General features: G+C 34.7%; 1 long non-coding RNA gene across 1 annotated transcript; it reads right to left on the bottom strand.

Annotated features, from left to right (window-relative positions):
• Positions 1–1,928: 1,928 nt before the first annotated feature.
• LOC116419346 lies at positions 1,929–11,197 on the bottom strand. Its single transcript, XR_004229630.1, has 3 exons — positions 10,914–11,197; positions 8,248–8,303; positions 1,929–1,947 (listed from the first exon to the last, which is right to left on the bottom strand). It is a non-coding gene; the product is annotated as an uncharacterized LOC116419346 (long non-coding RNA).
• Positions 11,198–19,095: the final 7,898 nt, after the last annotated feature.

Below are 19,095 nucleotides of genomic sequence, written 5' to 3' on the forward strand. Positions count from 1 at the left end.
AATATAAAAAAGAAACTACAGGGGAAAGGGGATTATACTGGAAAAAGGGGAAAGTCAAGGTAAAATAAGGGAAATTCCATCTCAGGAAGAGATAAAGAAAGCCTATTATAATTGAGGGGAAGAAGGAAGGGGGATGAACTTTTGGTGAATCTTTCGCTCATCAGATTTGGCTCAAAAAGAGATTAGATATACTTGGTTTCACAGAGGAACTTCTCTCACCTTATAGGGAAGATTGGAGGAGGAAAGAAAAAGAAAAGAGGGAGGCTAATAGAAGAGAAAAGAGAAATAGTAGGGGAAAGATATACAAAAGGGGGAGGGAATATAAAGGGGGGAAGGCTTCTTGAGGAAAGTAGTGGTAAATAGGCAAAATACTGGGGAGGAGAGAAAGGGGAAAAGGAAAGAGCAAAGTATAATCTGGGGTAAATAAGATGTCAGGAAATATAAAATTAGTGTTTTAACTATGAATGTGAATGGAATGAACTCCTCCATAAAGCAAAAATGGATAGCAGACTGGATTTAAAAATCCAGAATCCTACAATATATCGTTTACAAGAAACACATTTAAAGCAGCATAATACACACGGAGTAAAGGTAAAAGGCTGAAGCAGAATCTGTTATGCTTCAGATGAAGTAAAAAAAAAAAAAGTAGGGGTAGCCATCTTGATCTCAGATCAAGCAAAAGCCAAAATAGATTTAATTTAAAGAGATAAGGAAGGAAACTATAATTTGTTAAAGGATCACCACAGATAATGAAGCAATATCAATACTAAACATATATTCACCAAATAGTATAGTATCTAAATTTCTAAAGGAAGAGTTAAGAGAGCTGCAAGAAGAAATAGATAGCAAAACTATAATAATGGGGGAATCTCAACCTTGCTCTCTCATATCTAGACAAATTGAACCACAAAATAAATAAGAAAGAAATTAAGGAGGTAAAAAGAATACTAGAAAAGTTAGGTATGATAGATCTTTGGAAAAAATTGAATGAAGACAGAAAAGAATACACTTTTTTTTTTCAACAGTTCATGGAAGCTATACACCATTTATTAGGGCATAAAAAACCCCAAACCAAATGCAGAAAGATAGAAATATTAAGTGCATTTTTTTCAGATCACAATGCAATAAAAATTACATGCAAAGAAAAGGTCAAGGGAAAATAGACCAAAAATTAATTGGAAACTAAATAATCTCATCCTAAAGAATGAATGAGTGAAACAGCAAATCATAGACATACTAATTTCATCCAAGAGAATGACAATAATGAGACAACATACCAGAATTTGTGGGATGCAGCAGAGTGGTAATAAGAGGAAATTTTATATTTCTAGATGCGTACTTACATAAAATAGAGAAAATCAGTGAATTGAAATTGCAACTTAAAAAGCAAGGAAACAAACTAATTAAAGATCCCCAATTAAATACCAACTTTGAAATTCTGAAAATAAAAAGGGAGATTAATAAAATTGAAAATAAGAAAATTATTGCATTAATAAATAAAACACTTGGTTTTATGAAAAACCAGCAGAATAGATAAACCTTTAGTTAATTTGATTAGAAAAAAGAAAGAGGAAAATCAAATTGTTACTCTCAAAAATGAAAGGTGAGAACTTTCCACCAATGAAGAGAAAATTAGAGCAATAATTAGGAGTTATTTTGTCCAACTTTATGCCAATAAATTTGATAACCTAAGTGAAATGGAGGAATGCCTACAAAAATATAAAAATGAACAGAACAGGAAATAAATTACTTAAATAATCCCATTTTAGAAAAATAAATAGAATAAGCTATAATTAGCTCTCTAAGAAAAAATCTCTAGGTGCAAATGGATTTACATGTGAATTTTATCAAAGAACAATTAGCCACAATACTATACAAACTATGAAAAATTAGGGAAAGAAAGGCTCTTACCAAATTCCTTTTATGACACAGACAGCATACTGAGAACTAAACCAGGTAGGATGAAAGCAGAGAAAAAAAATTATAAACCAATCTCCCTAAATGAATATTGAAGCAAAAGTTTTAAACAAAATATTAGCAAAGAGATTACAGATAATCATCCCCAAAATAATACACCACGACCAAGTAGGATTTATACCAGGAATGCAGGACTGGTTTAATATTAGGGAAACTATTAGCTTAATTGACTATATCAATAACCAAATTAACAAAAATCATATGATTATCTTGATAGAGGCAGAAAAGGCATTTGATAAAATCCAACACCCATTCCTATTAAAAACACTAGTGAGTATAGGAATAAATAGACTTTTCCTTAAAAATATCAGGGCACTATTTAATTTACAGAATAGCAACCAACATATGTAATGGAAAAACTAGAACCATTCTAAAGATAGGGAAAAAAAGGGCCCCCCACCATGTTATTCAAAATTAGAAATTTATCCTTAAAAAGAAAGAAAAAGATTAAAGAAATTAGAATAAGAAAATAGGAAACCAAATTCAATTTTTGTAGATAGATGATATTTAAAAACCCTAGAAATCAACATAAACTTTAGAAACAAAACCCACCTTTAGAAATTGAGGATACAAAATAAAACCACATAAATGTCCTTTTATAATCACCAACAAAGTCCAGCACAAATGATACAAAGGGAAATTCCATTTAAAAAAACTGCTAATATAAAATATTTGGGAATCTATCTGCTAAGGGAAAGTCAGGAACTATATGAACACAACTACAAAACACTTTCCACACAAAGTCAGATCTAAACAATTGAAAAAAATATCAAACTCTCTTGGATAGCTCAAGTGAATATGATAAAAATGACAATACTACCTAAATTAATCTATTTATGTAATGCTATACCAATCAAACTCCCAAGAAATTATTTTATGGTCTTAGAAAAAATAATTTCAACGTTCCTCTGGAAGAACAAAAGGTCAAGATTTCAAGGGAATTAGTGAAGATGGCATAGCTATACCAGATCTAAAACTATAATAAAAAGCAGCAGTCATCAAACCCATTTGATACTGGCTAAGAGAGTAGTCAAACAGTGGAATAGATTAGGTTCACAGGACAATATATAGAGAATTAATTCAAATTTATAAGAATTCAAGCCATTCTACAGTTGATAAATTGTCAAAGGATATGAAGCGACAGTTTTCAAATGATGAAATTGAAACTACTTTTAGTCATATGAAAAGGTGCTCTAAATCATTATTAATAAGAGAAATGCAAATTAAGATAACTCTGAGATACTACTGCACACCTGTCAGATTGGTTAAGATGACAGGAAAAGATAATGATTAATGTTGGAGGGGATGTGGGAAAACTGGGACACTAATGGTGGAATTGTGAACAGACCCAACCATTCTGGAGAACAATTTGAACCTATGGCCATAGGGCTATAAAATGTGCATATCTTTTGATCCAGCCATGTTTCTTCTGGGTTTATATCCCAAAGAGAGCTTAAAGGAGGGAAAGGGACTCACACGTGCAATAATATTTGTGAGAGCCCTTTTTGAAATAGCAAGAAACAAAACTGAGTGGATGCCCATCAGTTGGAGAATGACTGAATAAATTATGGAATATGAATGTTATGGAATATTATTGTTCTGTAAGAAATGATCAGCAGGATGATTTCAGAAAGGCCTGGAGAGACTTACATGAACTGATGCTAAGTGAATGAGCAGAACCAGGAGATCATTGTACATGCCAACAATAAGATTATATGATGATCAATTCTGATGTGGCTCTCTTCAGCAATGGGATGATTCAGACCAATTCCAATAATTTTGTAATGAAGAGAGCCATTTGTACCCAGAGAGAGGATTGTGGGAACTGAGTATGATTCACAACATAGCATTTTCACTCTTTTTGTTGTTGTTTGCTTGCATTTTATTTTCTTCCTCATTTTTTTGTTTCATTTGATTTTTCATGTGTAGTAAGATAATTGTATAAATATGTATGCATATATTGGATTGAACATATATTCCTACCATGTTTAACATATATTGGACTTCTTGCCATTTGGGAGAGGAGATGGGGAAAGGAAAATTGGAACAGAAGGTTCTGCAAGGGTTAATGTTGAAGAATTATCCATGCATATGTTTTGAGAAATAAAAAGCTTTAATAAAGAAAAAATAATTTTAATTATTATTTTTATTAAAACTTCTTATTTACAAAACATATGCATGGGCAATTTTTCAACACTGACACTTGAAAAGCCTTCTGGTCCAAATTGTCCCCTTCCTTCCCCCCATCCTCTCCCCTACATGGCAGACAATCCAATACATCTTAAATATGTTAAAATATATGTTGATTCCAATATATATATATATATATATATATATATATATATATATATATATACATATTTATACAGTTACACAAGAAAAGTCGGATGAAGAAGGAAAAACAAAAACTGGGAAAGAAGTAAAATGGAAGCAAATAACAATAGAAACAAAACAGTGAGAATGCTATATTGTGGTCCACACTCAATTCCAATGGTTCTCCCTCTGGATGTAGATGGCTCTCTTCATCACTGAACAACTGAAATTAGTTTGAATCAACTCACTATTGAAGAGAGCCACATACATCAGAATTGATCATTATATAGTCTTGTTCTTACCATGTACAGTGATCTCCTGGCTCTGCTCATTTCACTTAGCATCAGTTCATGTAAGCCTCTCCAGGCCTCTCTGAAATCATCCTGCTGGTCATTTCTTACAGAACAATAATATTCTAAAACATTCATATGCCATGATTTATTCAGCCATTTTCCAATTGATGGGCATTGATTCAGTTTCCAATTTTTTGCCACTACAAAAAGGGCTGCCACAAACATTTTTGCACATGTGGTTTCCATTCCCTCCTTTAAGCTCTCTTTGGGATACAAGCCCAGTAGAAACACTGCTGAGTCAAAGTGTATGCACAGTTTGATAACTTTTTGAGCAAAATTCCAGATTGCTCTGTTCACAGTTCCACCAACAACGTAACAGTGTCCCAGAGGAAAAAAAAATTATTAAAAAAAGATATTTGGAGAGGTTTGCTTTTTCTCCAGCTCATTTTACAGATGAGAAAACTGAGTCAAACAAGGTTAAGTGACTTGTCCAGGTTCACACAGGTTGTTGTTTTCTGAGGCCAGATTTGAATTCAGGAAGATGAGGCTTCCTGACTCCAACCCTGCTCAATGTTTCCAGGAATATCATATAAATTTTAACAACTTAAAAGTTTTTTTAGAAAGCATACACTAGTGTCTGGAATGCTGAACTTAGAATCATACTTCCAATCTTGCCCCTGATGTTTATTAGCCATCTGACCTTGGGCAAAGCAGTTTCTTAGAACTTTACTAATTTATTGACAAGTTGTAATCTATATTGGTGGATGAAGAATCTCAACCCTGACAAAAATCACAAATGATTCATACCCAACTAGAGATTAGTAAAACAAATACTGTTTGTGTATTCTTTGGATTCAATGGCAATTTAGTTGAATCAGTAGACAGAGCTTCAGATGGAAAGGAAGAGTTGAAACTGCTTTCCCATTCTGGCTAGAAAGTCAGTCAAATGGCTTAAGAATCTTGGAAATTTATTCAGATTCCTCTATAAAGGTAGTCAAATCCTGGGGAAACGTATTTGATAAATCCAGTAGCTATGAAATACCTTTGTTGAGTGTTTTGTCCCTAGTTGCTAAAACTGAATTAGTCAAGGAAAGCAGTTTCAGAAAAGCAGCATTAGATCATTTTCTCTGTGAATATATGATTACATCTTACTCTGTGTTGTATTGGAGTATGGCTGTTGAATTATAAACACATTTCAATCAAATTACTTATACCCTGAAGAGATTAAACAAGATCTCTGTTGCCCATGATTTTCAAATGGCAACAAGAAACTTGTATTGTTTCATTACAGAAACAAGGAAAATATCTTTTCTGTATGAAAATGGGGTGGACACTAAAAATAATGTGCAGGGAGAATTGAAACCACAGTTATCAGGGAGTATGAAAATGTATGAACTTCACCCTACAACTTGTTCAAGAACCATAATAGGCTTTGGGACTGAAGGTCATGTTTGCTCCTCTTCCCCTGTTCATACCATTATGCTCATTGCTGGCCTACTTTGTTTCTTTTCTTTCCCTTGCCTCCAGTTTGCCTCCTATTCCCAAAGGAAATACGAAAGAGAAAAATGGGAATAGAATACAAAAAGCTATTTAACTAAAAATGGGATTTAAATTATTTTATAACATTATATGCTTCTAATCCATAACCATCATGTTTACAAGGTCTACCTACTATTTAATAAATTTACATTAATTCTGATTCAATTCTGATCAACTTTAAGATGATATATTTGGGCTCATTTTCTGTAGTATCCTTCTGGAGGTCCCGGTTCAGATGCCAAAATGTAGTGTTCTTTCTAGAGCCCCCAAATTGGGGTGCTAAAATATACCATCCAGACTAGCTCTCTGGAGGATCTCAGGACCAGCCTTGGTCTTAGTGGAGGAGTGAAGAAGACAGGAGAGCCAAGAGTGGTCAAAGAGGGAGTCCTTATTTCAAGTCCTCTCAGCCCTTAAATACTTTAGTATGATTACATCATTATAGCACACTAAAGTATGCGTCAACATCATACTGAGCAAGTGCTAACTATAAGCACCCTGCTATTGATATGTAAATACCTCTTTTTACTGTATCTTTTGCTTCAAGTAGAACACAGGTGGTCCCACCCTCCTTGACTTCTCAGGAAGAGTGAAAACAGCAAAGAGAAGGGGGGAGCCAAATCAGACATTGTCAGCAGGTTCCCTCTGGGCTGAAGGGTCTTATACCATATCCAGAGTTCCCTCACTATCGGCGACCCTCTACAATTTTCCATATACAATATGACAATGCATCTGCATAAGCAACTTCAGAAAGTGAATGTTTGCCAATTACTGGTTTTATACATGACATTTTCCTCAAGTTAAAATGGCATATACTGGATTTATAGACTTGTATTGTAAATTAGAATAGCAAAAATTTATATCAATTAGAATAGAAGTATATTCCCTTTTAAAGGAAAAAAGTTCCTCTTTCATGAATCTTGGAAAGTTATATTTAATAACTCTCTCCCAATGAAAAGGGGATTGATAATTTGCATGTTAAGTTTGGAGAAAAAAATGAATTTTAAAGATTATTTAGACGAGCTTCCATATATCTTTCCAGCTGAAATCACCTTGAGGTAAATTCAAAGATTTTTTCTTTCAACTTCTCTTTCTTATTCATTAACAGAAAGTTCATCCTAATTTTTTTTTAATTAGGGTTAGATAAAAGATGCTTATATTGGAAACAATATTTTCTCAAACTATAAAAGTTTGGTTCTAGAACAAGGAGGAAACACACAGAGTTTAAGAATCTCTGTTCTACAGACTTAAAGACAGAAAAGCTTAGGGAATTTAGAAGTCTTAAGAAAATAATCCTACAAAATACGTAGGGATACATTTTCATCTAAAACCTATCATCAACTCCATTAATAAAGAAAAATGATTGTATGCTGTGGTGTTCTCTTCTTTAAAATATAATGGTTCTCTCTGGGAGCAGGTTTCTTGGGGGTAGGTTTTCTGGAGGCAGTCTTAGGTTCAGTTCAGACTAATAATCACTCCAAATACATCCAGCTGATAAAATCCAAACATTTATTTTCTCCTTCCTTGGGCCCCAGGTAGCTTTCTTAGAGGTCTATCTCTCTGCTTTCTACAGCCTCCAGCCAGCACAAAGGTGGAAAATGGAATGAATCTGATTCCACCTCCGAGAGTGGGCTTGTAGGCTTCTGTATCTCCGAGAGTGCCCCTTGGCCCTGAGAGTTTCTTGCTTATATGCTGTTCACTGAGTACATACCAATCATTATATCACTGGGAAACCATTATTTGTTGTAGGATTAAATCAATTCTACTAGATTTAAACATTGTCTCTTCAATTCCACTTAGTACCTTGTTTCAAGTTCTGACCTATAACATCTCCAACCTCTAATAGATATTAGATATTAGCTAAATTAGATAATTATTGTCTCTATCAATTCTAATGACTTAACAGTTTGTAAGGATTCCAACAATATGCTACATTGATGAAAATGTAATATATTAAAATTATTTTAGGATAATATCTGCTTCTAAGTGGAGGTCCTCCCCCTCAAAGTTATGCTTTAATAGAATAACTTTAAGCATAACTTAAATAGCAATAGTTAATAGCATAACTTTGAGTTGTAATATTTCTTGTTTCATTTATATTCTTTGTTAGCTCTTTCTATAAGCATACCTCATCAGGCTCATTTAACTCATCACTTTGGTTTGACTCAATTATCTCTGCTCCCCCTGTGAAAGATAAGTTGAATTTAATAGCCATATTATATAATATGCAGCAAGCCGAGAATATCTCTTATTCTAAAAAGAGTCTCCCTTCTTATGTATCAAAAGATTTATCTATGAATCAAAATTTCATTCCCTCAATTAACAATCCAGTAAGTTTTTTACCTTCTTTGTAATTCTCCTCCCCACATCCACATCCTATCCTCAGTAGTTTTGGGAAGTAGAAATCCAAATCATTTTTCAGTTTTCAAGGGGAAAATAGCATAACACAAAAGATAAGGGTGTTATAAATTAAAATGAAATGTCAGATTAAAATATATTTAAATAGTTAAGTGCTTATAGCATCCATCTCCAAATATAACTAGCCGCCCCCCTAACATTTACCAGGCCTGATTATGCATACATAAAGGAGGACATTTTCTCTTCGATATAAACATATGAAACAGTCCCCCTGGCTGAGGAACTTGCCTGGTATAAGGGAAATTTCTTGGAAATAAAATATTTAGCAATAAGAATAATAATTTAAAAAGAAGCTCTTCAATCATAAGTATTTCTAAAATAGGTTGATATATAGAATCTTTAAACTACAATGGTATTTATTTCATTATATACCCAATAACCTCCAGTTTCATTCTTATTATCTGGAATGGCAATTTCTAAACTTTTTTGACATAACCTAATGAGAAAAAAGAATTTTAATCACTTAAAAAAATCAGAAATTAGAAAAATAATGAGATAAAAATGAAATATGAAGCATGTTGAATTAAGGAACTAACATGGTCAGAAATATATAGTAAAGGAAAATCATTTTAGCAGCTGTGTGAATAATAGTTTGGAGAAAAAAAAGAGGTAGGGAGACCAATTAAGAGACTATTACTGCATTAATAGTCTAGTAGAAAGAGGATTGTGACCAGAACTTAGTTGGTAGGAATGTGAATAGAAAAAAGCAGACAAATATGAAAGCTGAGAAGGAAGAATTAACAAGATATGGAAACTGATTGAATATATGGATGTGGAGAAAGGGGACAATAGGAGTAGAAGGTTACACTGATGTTGTTAGAATCTGAATAACTAGAAAGATGATCTTTCCATGATGGAAAATGGATAGATTTGGTGAGAAAGAAAATATAATATCTATCATCTAGATCCCAATCTAAGCAGCCTGCTTATTCTATGTAATTCCCTTTGACCTACCCAAAATGAAAAGATAGAAGAGGGAATTCTTATCCCAGAATCCACCCTCAAAAGGATGCCTACTACATTCATGAGGGGATCTGGGGAAAGAGTGAGCTTGGAGTTTTCCTAATAGCACCTGAGCAGCTAGGTACATAGCATTAGTTTAAGTTACAAGTGTCCCGAGGAATAAACATTGGTGAGGTGGGAAGAAGAAAGGGAGTTGGTAGTGGGCACTGTAGAAGAAAGGGACATGGAGGGAGTAGTATTGTGAGAACAGGCTGAGAATTATTGTTTTGGAGATAAGTCATCCAACCACCCACTTCCATTGACTATTCCTTAAGAATTGGATTCAAGTTTTCCTTTAATTCTGACTTGATCACTTACTTTTTAAAGTGAGATTATGGAGGGGAGAAAGTTTGAGGGGATTAGAGAAGATAGTGGTAAATTGTGGGAATTGAGTAATTGCAGTGAGGTGGAAGACAACCCAACAAGATTAGGGTCCCTCTGGTCAGTGTTGTGGTTTTGGTGAAAGAATTAGCACACTCAATCTCCAAGTTAAGGGGCAAAGATTTATTATGCTGCTTGACAAGGGGTCAGTTTCCAAGAAAATTTTAGTAAAGAGTCAGATCAAGAAGATAATTTTATAGGAAAGAGAAACAAAGATTAGATTGATGTTCTAATGTAGTTCCTATCATTGAGCTCTACAGTTTATTACCAACAGACTGGCCAGCATTGTTTGTGGCCAGATAGCCTTAGGTCTCTCAAGCTTTACTACATTCTCACACTTCATCAATTCCATCTTTTGATTCAATTCTGTAGCTAGCTCAGTCCACTCCAGTTTTTATCTCATGAGAAAACTTTATTCAATTGTGGGAGAATGTAAGAAAAATTTATTGCATTGTTTGAACCTAGCTTTGCATGATTGGAAAGCTGGACCTTCTCTCCCTGCTGCAAAGAGTCCTTTAATTGAAGACTTGGGTCATGATGACTACACAGTCAGATCTAAAGAGTGATGCAAGATGTTTTCTCATAGTTACTTAGCTCAAGACTGGCCTATAGTGATCGATCAGTTCTTGTTTGATTGTTTCAGATAGTTGGGGAGTGGGAATCTTCATTTTCTGAATTCAGGTAATTGTTCCTATTTACTGTCTTCCTCCCAAATAATAGTTAAGTCCCTAATCTTTTGATCTAATTAGAAATGACATTACCTATGGTTCCTTTTAATTAATTGGTTTTATTGGAGTAATTGTCTTTAATGTATAAATATTTGTCTCCTCTATTTGAGGTCCAAACCTAAGCTGAGCAGGTAGGTATGATCTTTGTCAGTCCCTTTGTTAGGCCATTGGCATACTTTGCTTATTAAATCAAGACCCTTCCTTTATTTTCTTTCATCATTCAATCATAACTTGCCATTAGAGTCAAAAGAGGGAGATCACAGACCTTGCTTTGGTGATCACTGCTGTAGAACACATCCATTTGATGTGGTATAGCTCCTAAGAAGAATGTAGCCCTAACCCCAAAGGTATCCAACCTCAGGGGGGCCACAAACAATGCTGGCTTTGTGAGACAATCTAAGGCATAGAATTCAATAATGGAGTACAATTCCACTTCTAAGTCCTAGCATTCAATATTCCCCAATACCATCTCTAAGATCACTCCTCAATTTTACCTCTAAGTTATAAAATTAGCATATCAGTGATTTGAACAACCTGATCTTTCTTTTTTCCTATAAATTTATTTTCTTGCTCGTGATTCTTTGCTAAATTCTTTTTGGGAATTTAACCTGCTGTTACCAGCCTATCTTTGCCCCTTATCTTGGAGACAAACTGAGAATACTCAGTCTCCTTGTATCATTTTTATCTTCTCACATGAAGGGATCCATTCTGCTGATCTGAGTTGGATCCCCAGCAGCCACTGGCAGGTGGCTCCCATAACATCCAGAAGCCACTAGTAGGTTGCTCCCATAATAAATGGCACCCAACAGGGACACAAGAAATACAAGAAACAAAGAAGCAGCAGTGCTCTAGAGCTGTTCGTGAATAGGATTCTTCCAAGAGTGTTCCTTCAGTAACCCACGGGGAAAGAGGGAGAAGAGACTCAGTAAGACTTTTTCAGTTGGGGTAATTAAGTGGGCCAACTCATCAAAGGGTTGAGCCAGGAGACTGATGAAAGACTTATGAAAAATTCCTGTTCTGACTAGAGTCCTCTTTTCTGTTTGTTAGAAAATTTGCCTCCAGGACATCTCACATAGTATCTCATCCTACAACCATCCAGAGGTGATAGTGCTGTTTGTCTTCCTCAGCACACGGACTCAGATAATAGCTGCTTCACAATATTGAACAAACTTACTGACTACGCTGTTGGGGGAAAATTAATCGTGTTCCCATAAAACATGGAAATTATTAAGGACCATGCCTAAATGTGAAGGGGCAGGTCAATTCTCCAATGGCCCCCACAGCTGTGAATCATAACAACCTTGAAGCAATTACCAATCAGCCTTTACTGACACAGATGTTGCTTGTGGATTGGGAATGAAATAAATTGGAGGGAAGAGGAAAGAGGAAAGAAGTCAGAGAATGCAACTGCCTCTCAGTCTTCTTATATCATTATCATCCTCTCACATGAAGAGATCCATTCTGCTTGTCTGAATTGGATCTCCAGCAGCCACTGGCAGGTGGCTCTCATAACATCCAGCAGCCACTAGCAGGTCATTCTCATAACAGCTAAGAACTTCAAAGTGTAGCATCTCTCTTATTTTTCAGACAAAGAAAAAGACTTAAAAACAAAATGGTAAACTATATCTTTAATTTGGAATCAATAGAGACCCAGATCTAAATCCCAACCCTTATATTTAATATCTTTTAGACTTTGGGAAAGTCAGTTAGCCACTATGAACTTTATTTGTTGTTGTTTATCCCTCATTTTTGAAAGGACCAATAACCTCATAGATGATGTTTTGACTTGAAAGTGAATTGCCTCTAAATGAGGCAGTTGTGAAAAGCCATCAGTTTCACTCTCTCCTCCTTGAGTCATCAAAGGTCCAATGAAAAGACAAAATCCAAGATGACTGTCAATGGCTAAGGATGCAGTGGAAGACATTGGCAATTGGTCAAACTCTAAGTGGTCCACAGTAACTGCTTCATCCCCCTTCATGGCCACACATTGTTTTATTTGCTCATTCTTCTGAGGAAAGTCTTCATAAACTTTGAGTACATATCCCAGGTTTGAGACCTGTCAGTTTCCCTCCACCTGATATAGACTGCCTGTAGAGATAGTTAACTAGGGTGTGGCCACTATACATGTTATAACTTCTTGGAGCCACAGGGTGAAAGTGGACAACAAAAGTGAATGAACAGCTTTGTAAAGGGCTTGTCAAGTCCTTAGACCAAAGGTCTTAATCTTCCTTGAACACCTCATATACCCTCCTTATTTGTAAGATTGGTACAATAATACTGTATCAGAAGACAGCTGAGTATGGTCTCAATCAGATTAAAATATAATTAGGAAATATTAAACAAAATAAATAAAAATTCAATTCAACATAGATGTTATGTTGTTTTCTAAATCAATATGTACCTACAGGGATCTTGATATATGATTTAGTGGCCCATTTCTATTTGAATTTGACACCATTTCCTTTTGGTAGTAGATGGACTAGATGACCTCTGACACACCTTCTCACTGTCATCTGATGATCCAATAAACTTAATTTTATTCAATTTATCATGAATTTCCTGAGTATACTGTTCTGACTATACTTTTTCTTTTGTCTTTGACAATTTAAACTGCATTAAACCTTAGCAAGACTTATAATTACTTTTGTACACCTTGCTACTATCTTTCTTCACTAAGAGGGAAGAGAAGAGAATTGAATGTGGAATTTCAAATTATGCCCTTTAACTTCTTTCCCTTTGCTATTTCCCAAATGGCTTCTTCAAATGTAAATTTTACTGTCACTTAAAGAGCCCAATATGAGGAATTCACCTAAATCCTGTTGAGGGCAATTCTTTAGCTCGAAGGAAATTTCTTTTTTCTTCTCAATCATAAATTGCACAGTTTTTACTGTAAGCATGTTTTAGACATTCTCATTTTTACCATAGTCACTGAAGAGGGGATAGGAGAGAAGAGAAATCTTTTCCTTCCAATTGAAAATTCAAGGAAGGAAAATTGAAATATTCTCAAAATGACATATTGAGGGGAAAAAAAGAGATTCCACTTCACTCTTTTATGTAGCCCACTGAATAGGCAGTTTTTCTCAGTTTAGTAAGTAATCATCTTTTTTGTTCTGTAGCCTAACCTCAATCCCCAGACATGGCTATCAAGGGAACAACTAAAAACTGCTGGTTGCATATATTCTTACCAAGAAGCCAGAGTGTATGACAAATTTCATGGCAAGTCTTCTAGTTGAACTGCCAGTATAAGAGACATTTTGTTTTTGCCAGGATAGCAACAATGAATTCATTTTAAATGAGCAGAGAAATGACATGCCAGAAACATTTTTTAATGAAAGATAAAACAATTTAGATGTTCAGTAATTGGAAAATTTCAAAACAATTTGTAATACATACATGAATTGCATGAAAAGAAATGATGAATATGGAATATTCAGAAAAGTATTGGAGGATTTATAAGAACTGATGCAGAGTGAAATAAGCAGACTCAGGAAACTAGATATACAATTATGATATCAATGTAAAAGGAGAAAAATGAAACTGAACCTGGTGGAATTGCAATGGACAAATCCAGATGCACAGAAATATTGAGAAAATAAACTTCCTTCCTCACAAAAGCTAGAGAATTGTGAAATATTGCATTTACCATCAGTACCACACTCTCTCTTAATCTTTTTTATATGGGCTATCTAAGTAGAGGAGGGGAGAGAATTCTTGGGAAATTATAATTATGGAAAACAAAAAAAATCCATAAAGCTGAATTTTTTAATTAAAAAATTTTAATTAAAAATGCAAATGATGTAATCAGCAGGGTTCTAGATTTGAAACTATCTGGGTTTGAATCCTGCCTTTTGTCTCTTACTATATGAGACCCTGGACAAAATCTTTGCCCTCCTTACAAGGTCAGATGACCTTGTAAATATATGACTCGGGTACATAGCAGCAAGAGTTTACACTTGGAGAGATTTCAGGGGAAGATACAAAAGATGTCATGGAGTTGAAAAAACATGCAAGAGATATACTTTATCTAACCTTTCATTTTGATCATTTCCACTGCCCTTTCTGTCCTATGACTGAAGAATATAGATGGCATAAGGATATGTTAGAAATAATGGTTCATAGGAATGTTCATTAACATGGCAATTCCTCTTGTAAAAGAACATACTTAGAAGTGCAACTAGAATATTGGAAAAATACAAAATATTAAATTTTAAGACCTAATGTTTAGTTCTTGATTGATTGATCATTTTCCCAAATGTTTTTCCTGACAATAATATGTCCCAATGAGACAATTATACTCTGTGTACTTATGATATATCCAGTAGGAGCTTTATGTAGAGAACACTAAATTCTAAAAAAAAATAGTTAAATCATTGTTCTCAAGAATAAAGGTGATTGAGCTGAAAAAAGCCATTATCTGCATATCTGCCACATCATAGAAATTAGAACTTCATGACTGAAATAGGAAACATCCACATCAAAGTCAATCATTTAGCTCACATGAACATCCACAACTAGTGAGTAGAAGACAGAATGCTTTTTTCTCAAGGATGTGAGTTTTTAACCACTCTTTTTACCATAAGGTAAAAGTTATGTCCTAATCAATGACACATGATGCTTCTATATTGGTTAATGTAGGAAATTTGAAATCAAACTACACAGAATTTAGGAAAAAGTAGCTGCCCTTTATATAGCCTTAGCAGAGACATGTATCTGGTTCTCCTAAATATCATAGATAAGATACTGTGTAAGGTACCAAATCATGATCAGGCTATGGCTACCATGCCAATTTTATCTCCATCAGCAGGTTTTTCAGGCTGACAATGCCTCTATATTTAGGGTCTAACGTAGTAGAGAGGGTACATAAACTTCAAGGGAATGGCACAGGATCATGGACCTAGCCGAGGCCTTTTCCCCAAACCTTGTGGTTATGGAAAATAAAGACCATTTTTGTGAGATGATCTCCAATAGTCTTGAGAAGACCACCTGTTATAAACTTCCATTTGAGAAAGCATCCATGCCAATCAAGCTCAATTCAATATCAGACCTGCCCATAAAAAAACTTTTTTGCCTTACTATGACATGGATACTTTCTCCTGTCCTTTCTTTTTCAATTTCTAGTTCCCACTTCTCATTTATGTATTGTCTTCCCCCATTAAAGTTTAAGTTCTATGAGATAAAAAAGATTTCTTTTTCTTGGATTTTTATTCCAAGTAATTACCATCATGCCTGCTACATATTAAGTTCTTAATAACTTTGTTATCTATCCATTTATCTTTCTCCCTCCTTCGCCCTCCCTCTTTTTTCTTTCCCTCCTCTCTCTCTCTCTCTCTCTCTCTCCTCTCTCTCTCACTTTCTCTCTCTCTTTCTCTCTTTTTCAGTCCTTCCCCTCACCATGTATCTACTGGAATAGTTGGGATGCTGGGATTCATAGGAAAATTTCTCTTTTAAGTTTTATTAGCAATTATAGGAGTTTTGCCAACTATGACCACAGTCTAGTCTTGTACACATTTCCTTTGGAGGAACGGGATGAAGGCACCATACTGTAAGAGGATAGGTAGAATATGGTAAACATGGTATTTTGATCACTAATTCATAGTGAGGTACACAGAAACTGGACAAGAAAATACTCAAAGATCAGTAGCACATTTGAAATATATCTATTTGAAGCAGCAAAATGAATTTGTGAAGACAAATGGAGTAGAACCCTTAAGACCAGCAACTTTATTTTGATAGCCTTGCTCTGACTTGATAACCCAGAATGAGAAGAGATAAACTCAGTCACAAAGAAAGAGTTGAGATTTTCCTAACATGACTGGGTCATCATTTCCATGCAGGCTGCTGACCATGGGACCTATAGGAGCTTCTCATGAGGAATTCTCTATTCCTCTATGCCTATTAGGCAACAGCAAAGTATTTCCTCCTTTGAGATTCATGTATCCTTAAATGTTTATGCAACTATTGTGCAATACTAAAAGAGTAATGATAGATTGTTGCCTAGGTACTCATTCTCACTGAATTCAATAACGAGAGCCTTCAGGCCTATTTCAGGAGCTGTCACTTTTCTCTTGAGTTGAACCTCCAAGTAGAAATATTTGAAGATCTCTTCATTGTTGATTGCCAGAAATTCCCACTTGGAATTATATTTATCATGGTATGTCAGAGGAAGGTTTAATTAGAAGAGAAGGAACTCCAGTAATTACCATAATAAACCAAAGCCACCAAAGATTCCCCAATTTATAGCTTGGATATGAAGAGCATCAATCCATAATCCGCTGGTTTGAAATCTATTTGCTAGCTTCTCAAAATTGAAGACCATTCTGGGCACCACATTTTAGTTAGAAAGGACATTGGGAATTTGGAGTAAAATCATTGGAGAATGAATAGGATGAAGGAGGTTGGTGATCATGTCATGGAATTATTAGTTGAAGATATCTGGGAGGATTAGTCTGAGAAGAGAAGACTCAAGGGAGTTATAACTTTTTATCTCTTTAAAGATTTAAAAGAAGAAGAAATAAGGAATGTAGGGAAGATGACCTAAGTCATCCTTTCTTACTTAGTAGCAATGTGATAGCAACTCACTTACTAGTTATATGATACTAATTAAATTCTATGCCTTAATTTTCACATAGTATGTAAAATGGGACTAATATCTGCATTGTTTATCTCAGGGTTCCAATGAGTCTCAAATGAGATATGTAATGTCTATTATAGATTTTTTTTCATAATTATAACTTTTTATTGACAGAACCCACGCCTGGGTAATTTTTTTACAACATTATCCCTTGCACTCACTTCTGTTCCGACTTTTCCCCTCCTTCCCTCTACCCCCTCCCTTAGATGGCAAGCAGTCCTATACATGTTAAATATGTCATCATATATCCTAGATATAATATACGTGTGCAAAACCGAACAGTTCTCTTGTTGCACAGGAAGAATTGGATTCAGAAGGTAAAAATAACCCAGGAAGAAAAACAAAAATGCAAACAGTTTACATTCATTTCCCAGGGTTCTTTCTTTGGGTGTAGCTGCTTCTTCCATTGTTGATCAATTGAAATTGAGTTAGATCTTCTCTTTGTTGAAGAAATCCACTTCCATCAGAATACATCCTCATACAGTATTGTTGTTGAAGTGTATCTCCTGGTTCTGCTCATTTCACTTAGATCAGTTCATGTAAGTCTCTCCAAGCCTCTCTGTATTAATCCTGTTGGTCATTTCTTACAGAACAATAATATTCCATAACATTCATGTACCATATTGTAGAAACTTTTAAATTCCTTTACTTTTTTTTTTTTTTTTTCTGAGACAATTGGGGTTAAGTGGATCACACAGGTAGAAGTGTTAAGTGTCTGGAACCAGATTTGAACTCAGGTTCTCCTGACTTCAGGGCTCATGCTCTATCCCATGCATCACCTAGCCCCCAACTCCTTTACTTTTTGAATACAATCATTGATTTCATTAGTATAGGAAACTGCTAATAAGGAAAATCTACCAATTCAAATCAATCAAATTTGGGGGTTCATGTTTGGGATTGAAACAAAATGAGATAATCAAAGACCATTTATCACTTTAAAATGAGAATATTATTCAATATCATGGAAAGGATGTTCAACAAAATACTAATAGTATTTGGGTCGACAAAACCTTTTGGGAACTCCATGAGAAAATGCATTTGGTTGGAAAGACGTGTTGGGTCAGAAAACTGTGTTGAACAATAGTCAGATATTCTTTAATAAGGTTGAAAACCTTAAGTCTTTGTGAGTCTTTTGTTATTTTGTTTTTGTTGTTGTTTTTTGTTTGTTTTTTTTAATGCCTTAATTGACCAGAAACTTTATCAAAACTCAAGCATTAGTTCCCTGGACTAACCAAGTTTTGGAAATTGCTTCCATGTCTTTTAGGGGAAAGTATCCCAACCTACACAATAGAGTTTCTTAATACCTGGGTTGCTGCTGTTGCACATTACCTAAAGTGTATACTCTAGTTCTCAAGGTGCTTCTGAACTATATTAACTGCCCCTCAATTCTTTCTATTGAGATCCTGAGGCATACTATATAAAACAATATGTGTAATCAGCAACACACCTCCTTACCAAAAAGAGACACTATGAGGTACAATGATATTAAACAATGAATTTAGTGAAATAGAAGAGTGGGTTAATTGGTTAAAATTGTTAAAGACAACCCACTTCAGATTTTACATTATAAACTATAAAATGTAATTATAAATTCTAGGGGAAATGATTGACCTGATGAAAACTATTTCAAGAACATAAATATTGCAGTAGTGTCAATTTAAGAGAAGGGACCAGGCAAGACAGGAAAACATGCAAACTGTTGAAGTGATTTGGGGTGAGAAATATCTGATAGATATTAAAACCTGTGACTTGAGAGTAAAAAAGAGAATGACAGTGAGTCTCCCACAAAAGACAGAAAGGAATGGAAAGTGCAAAT

The sequence above is a fragment of the Sarcophilus harrisii genome, chromosome 5 (assembly GCF_902635505.1).
Source record: "Sarcophilus harrisii chromosome 5, mSarHar1.11, whole genome shotgun sequence".
Classification (NCBI taxonomy): Eukaryota; Metazoa; Chordata; class Mammalia; order Dasyuromorphia; family Dasyuridae; genus Sarcophilus; species Sarcophilus harrisii.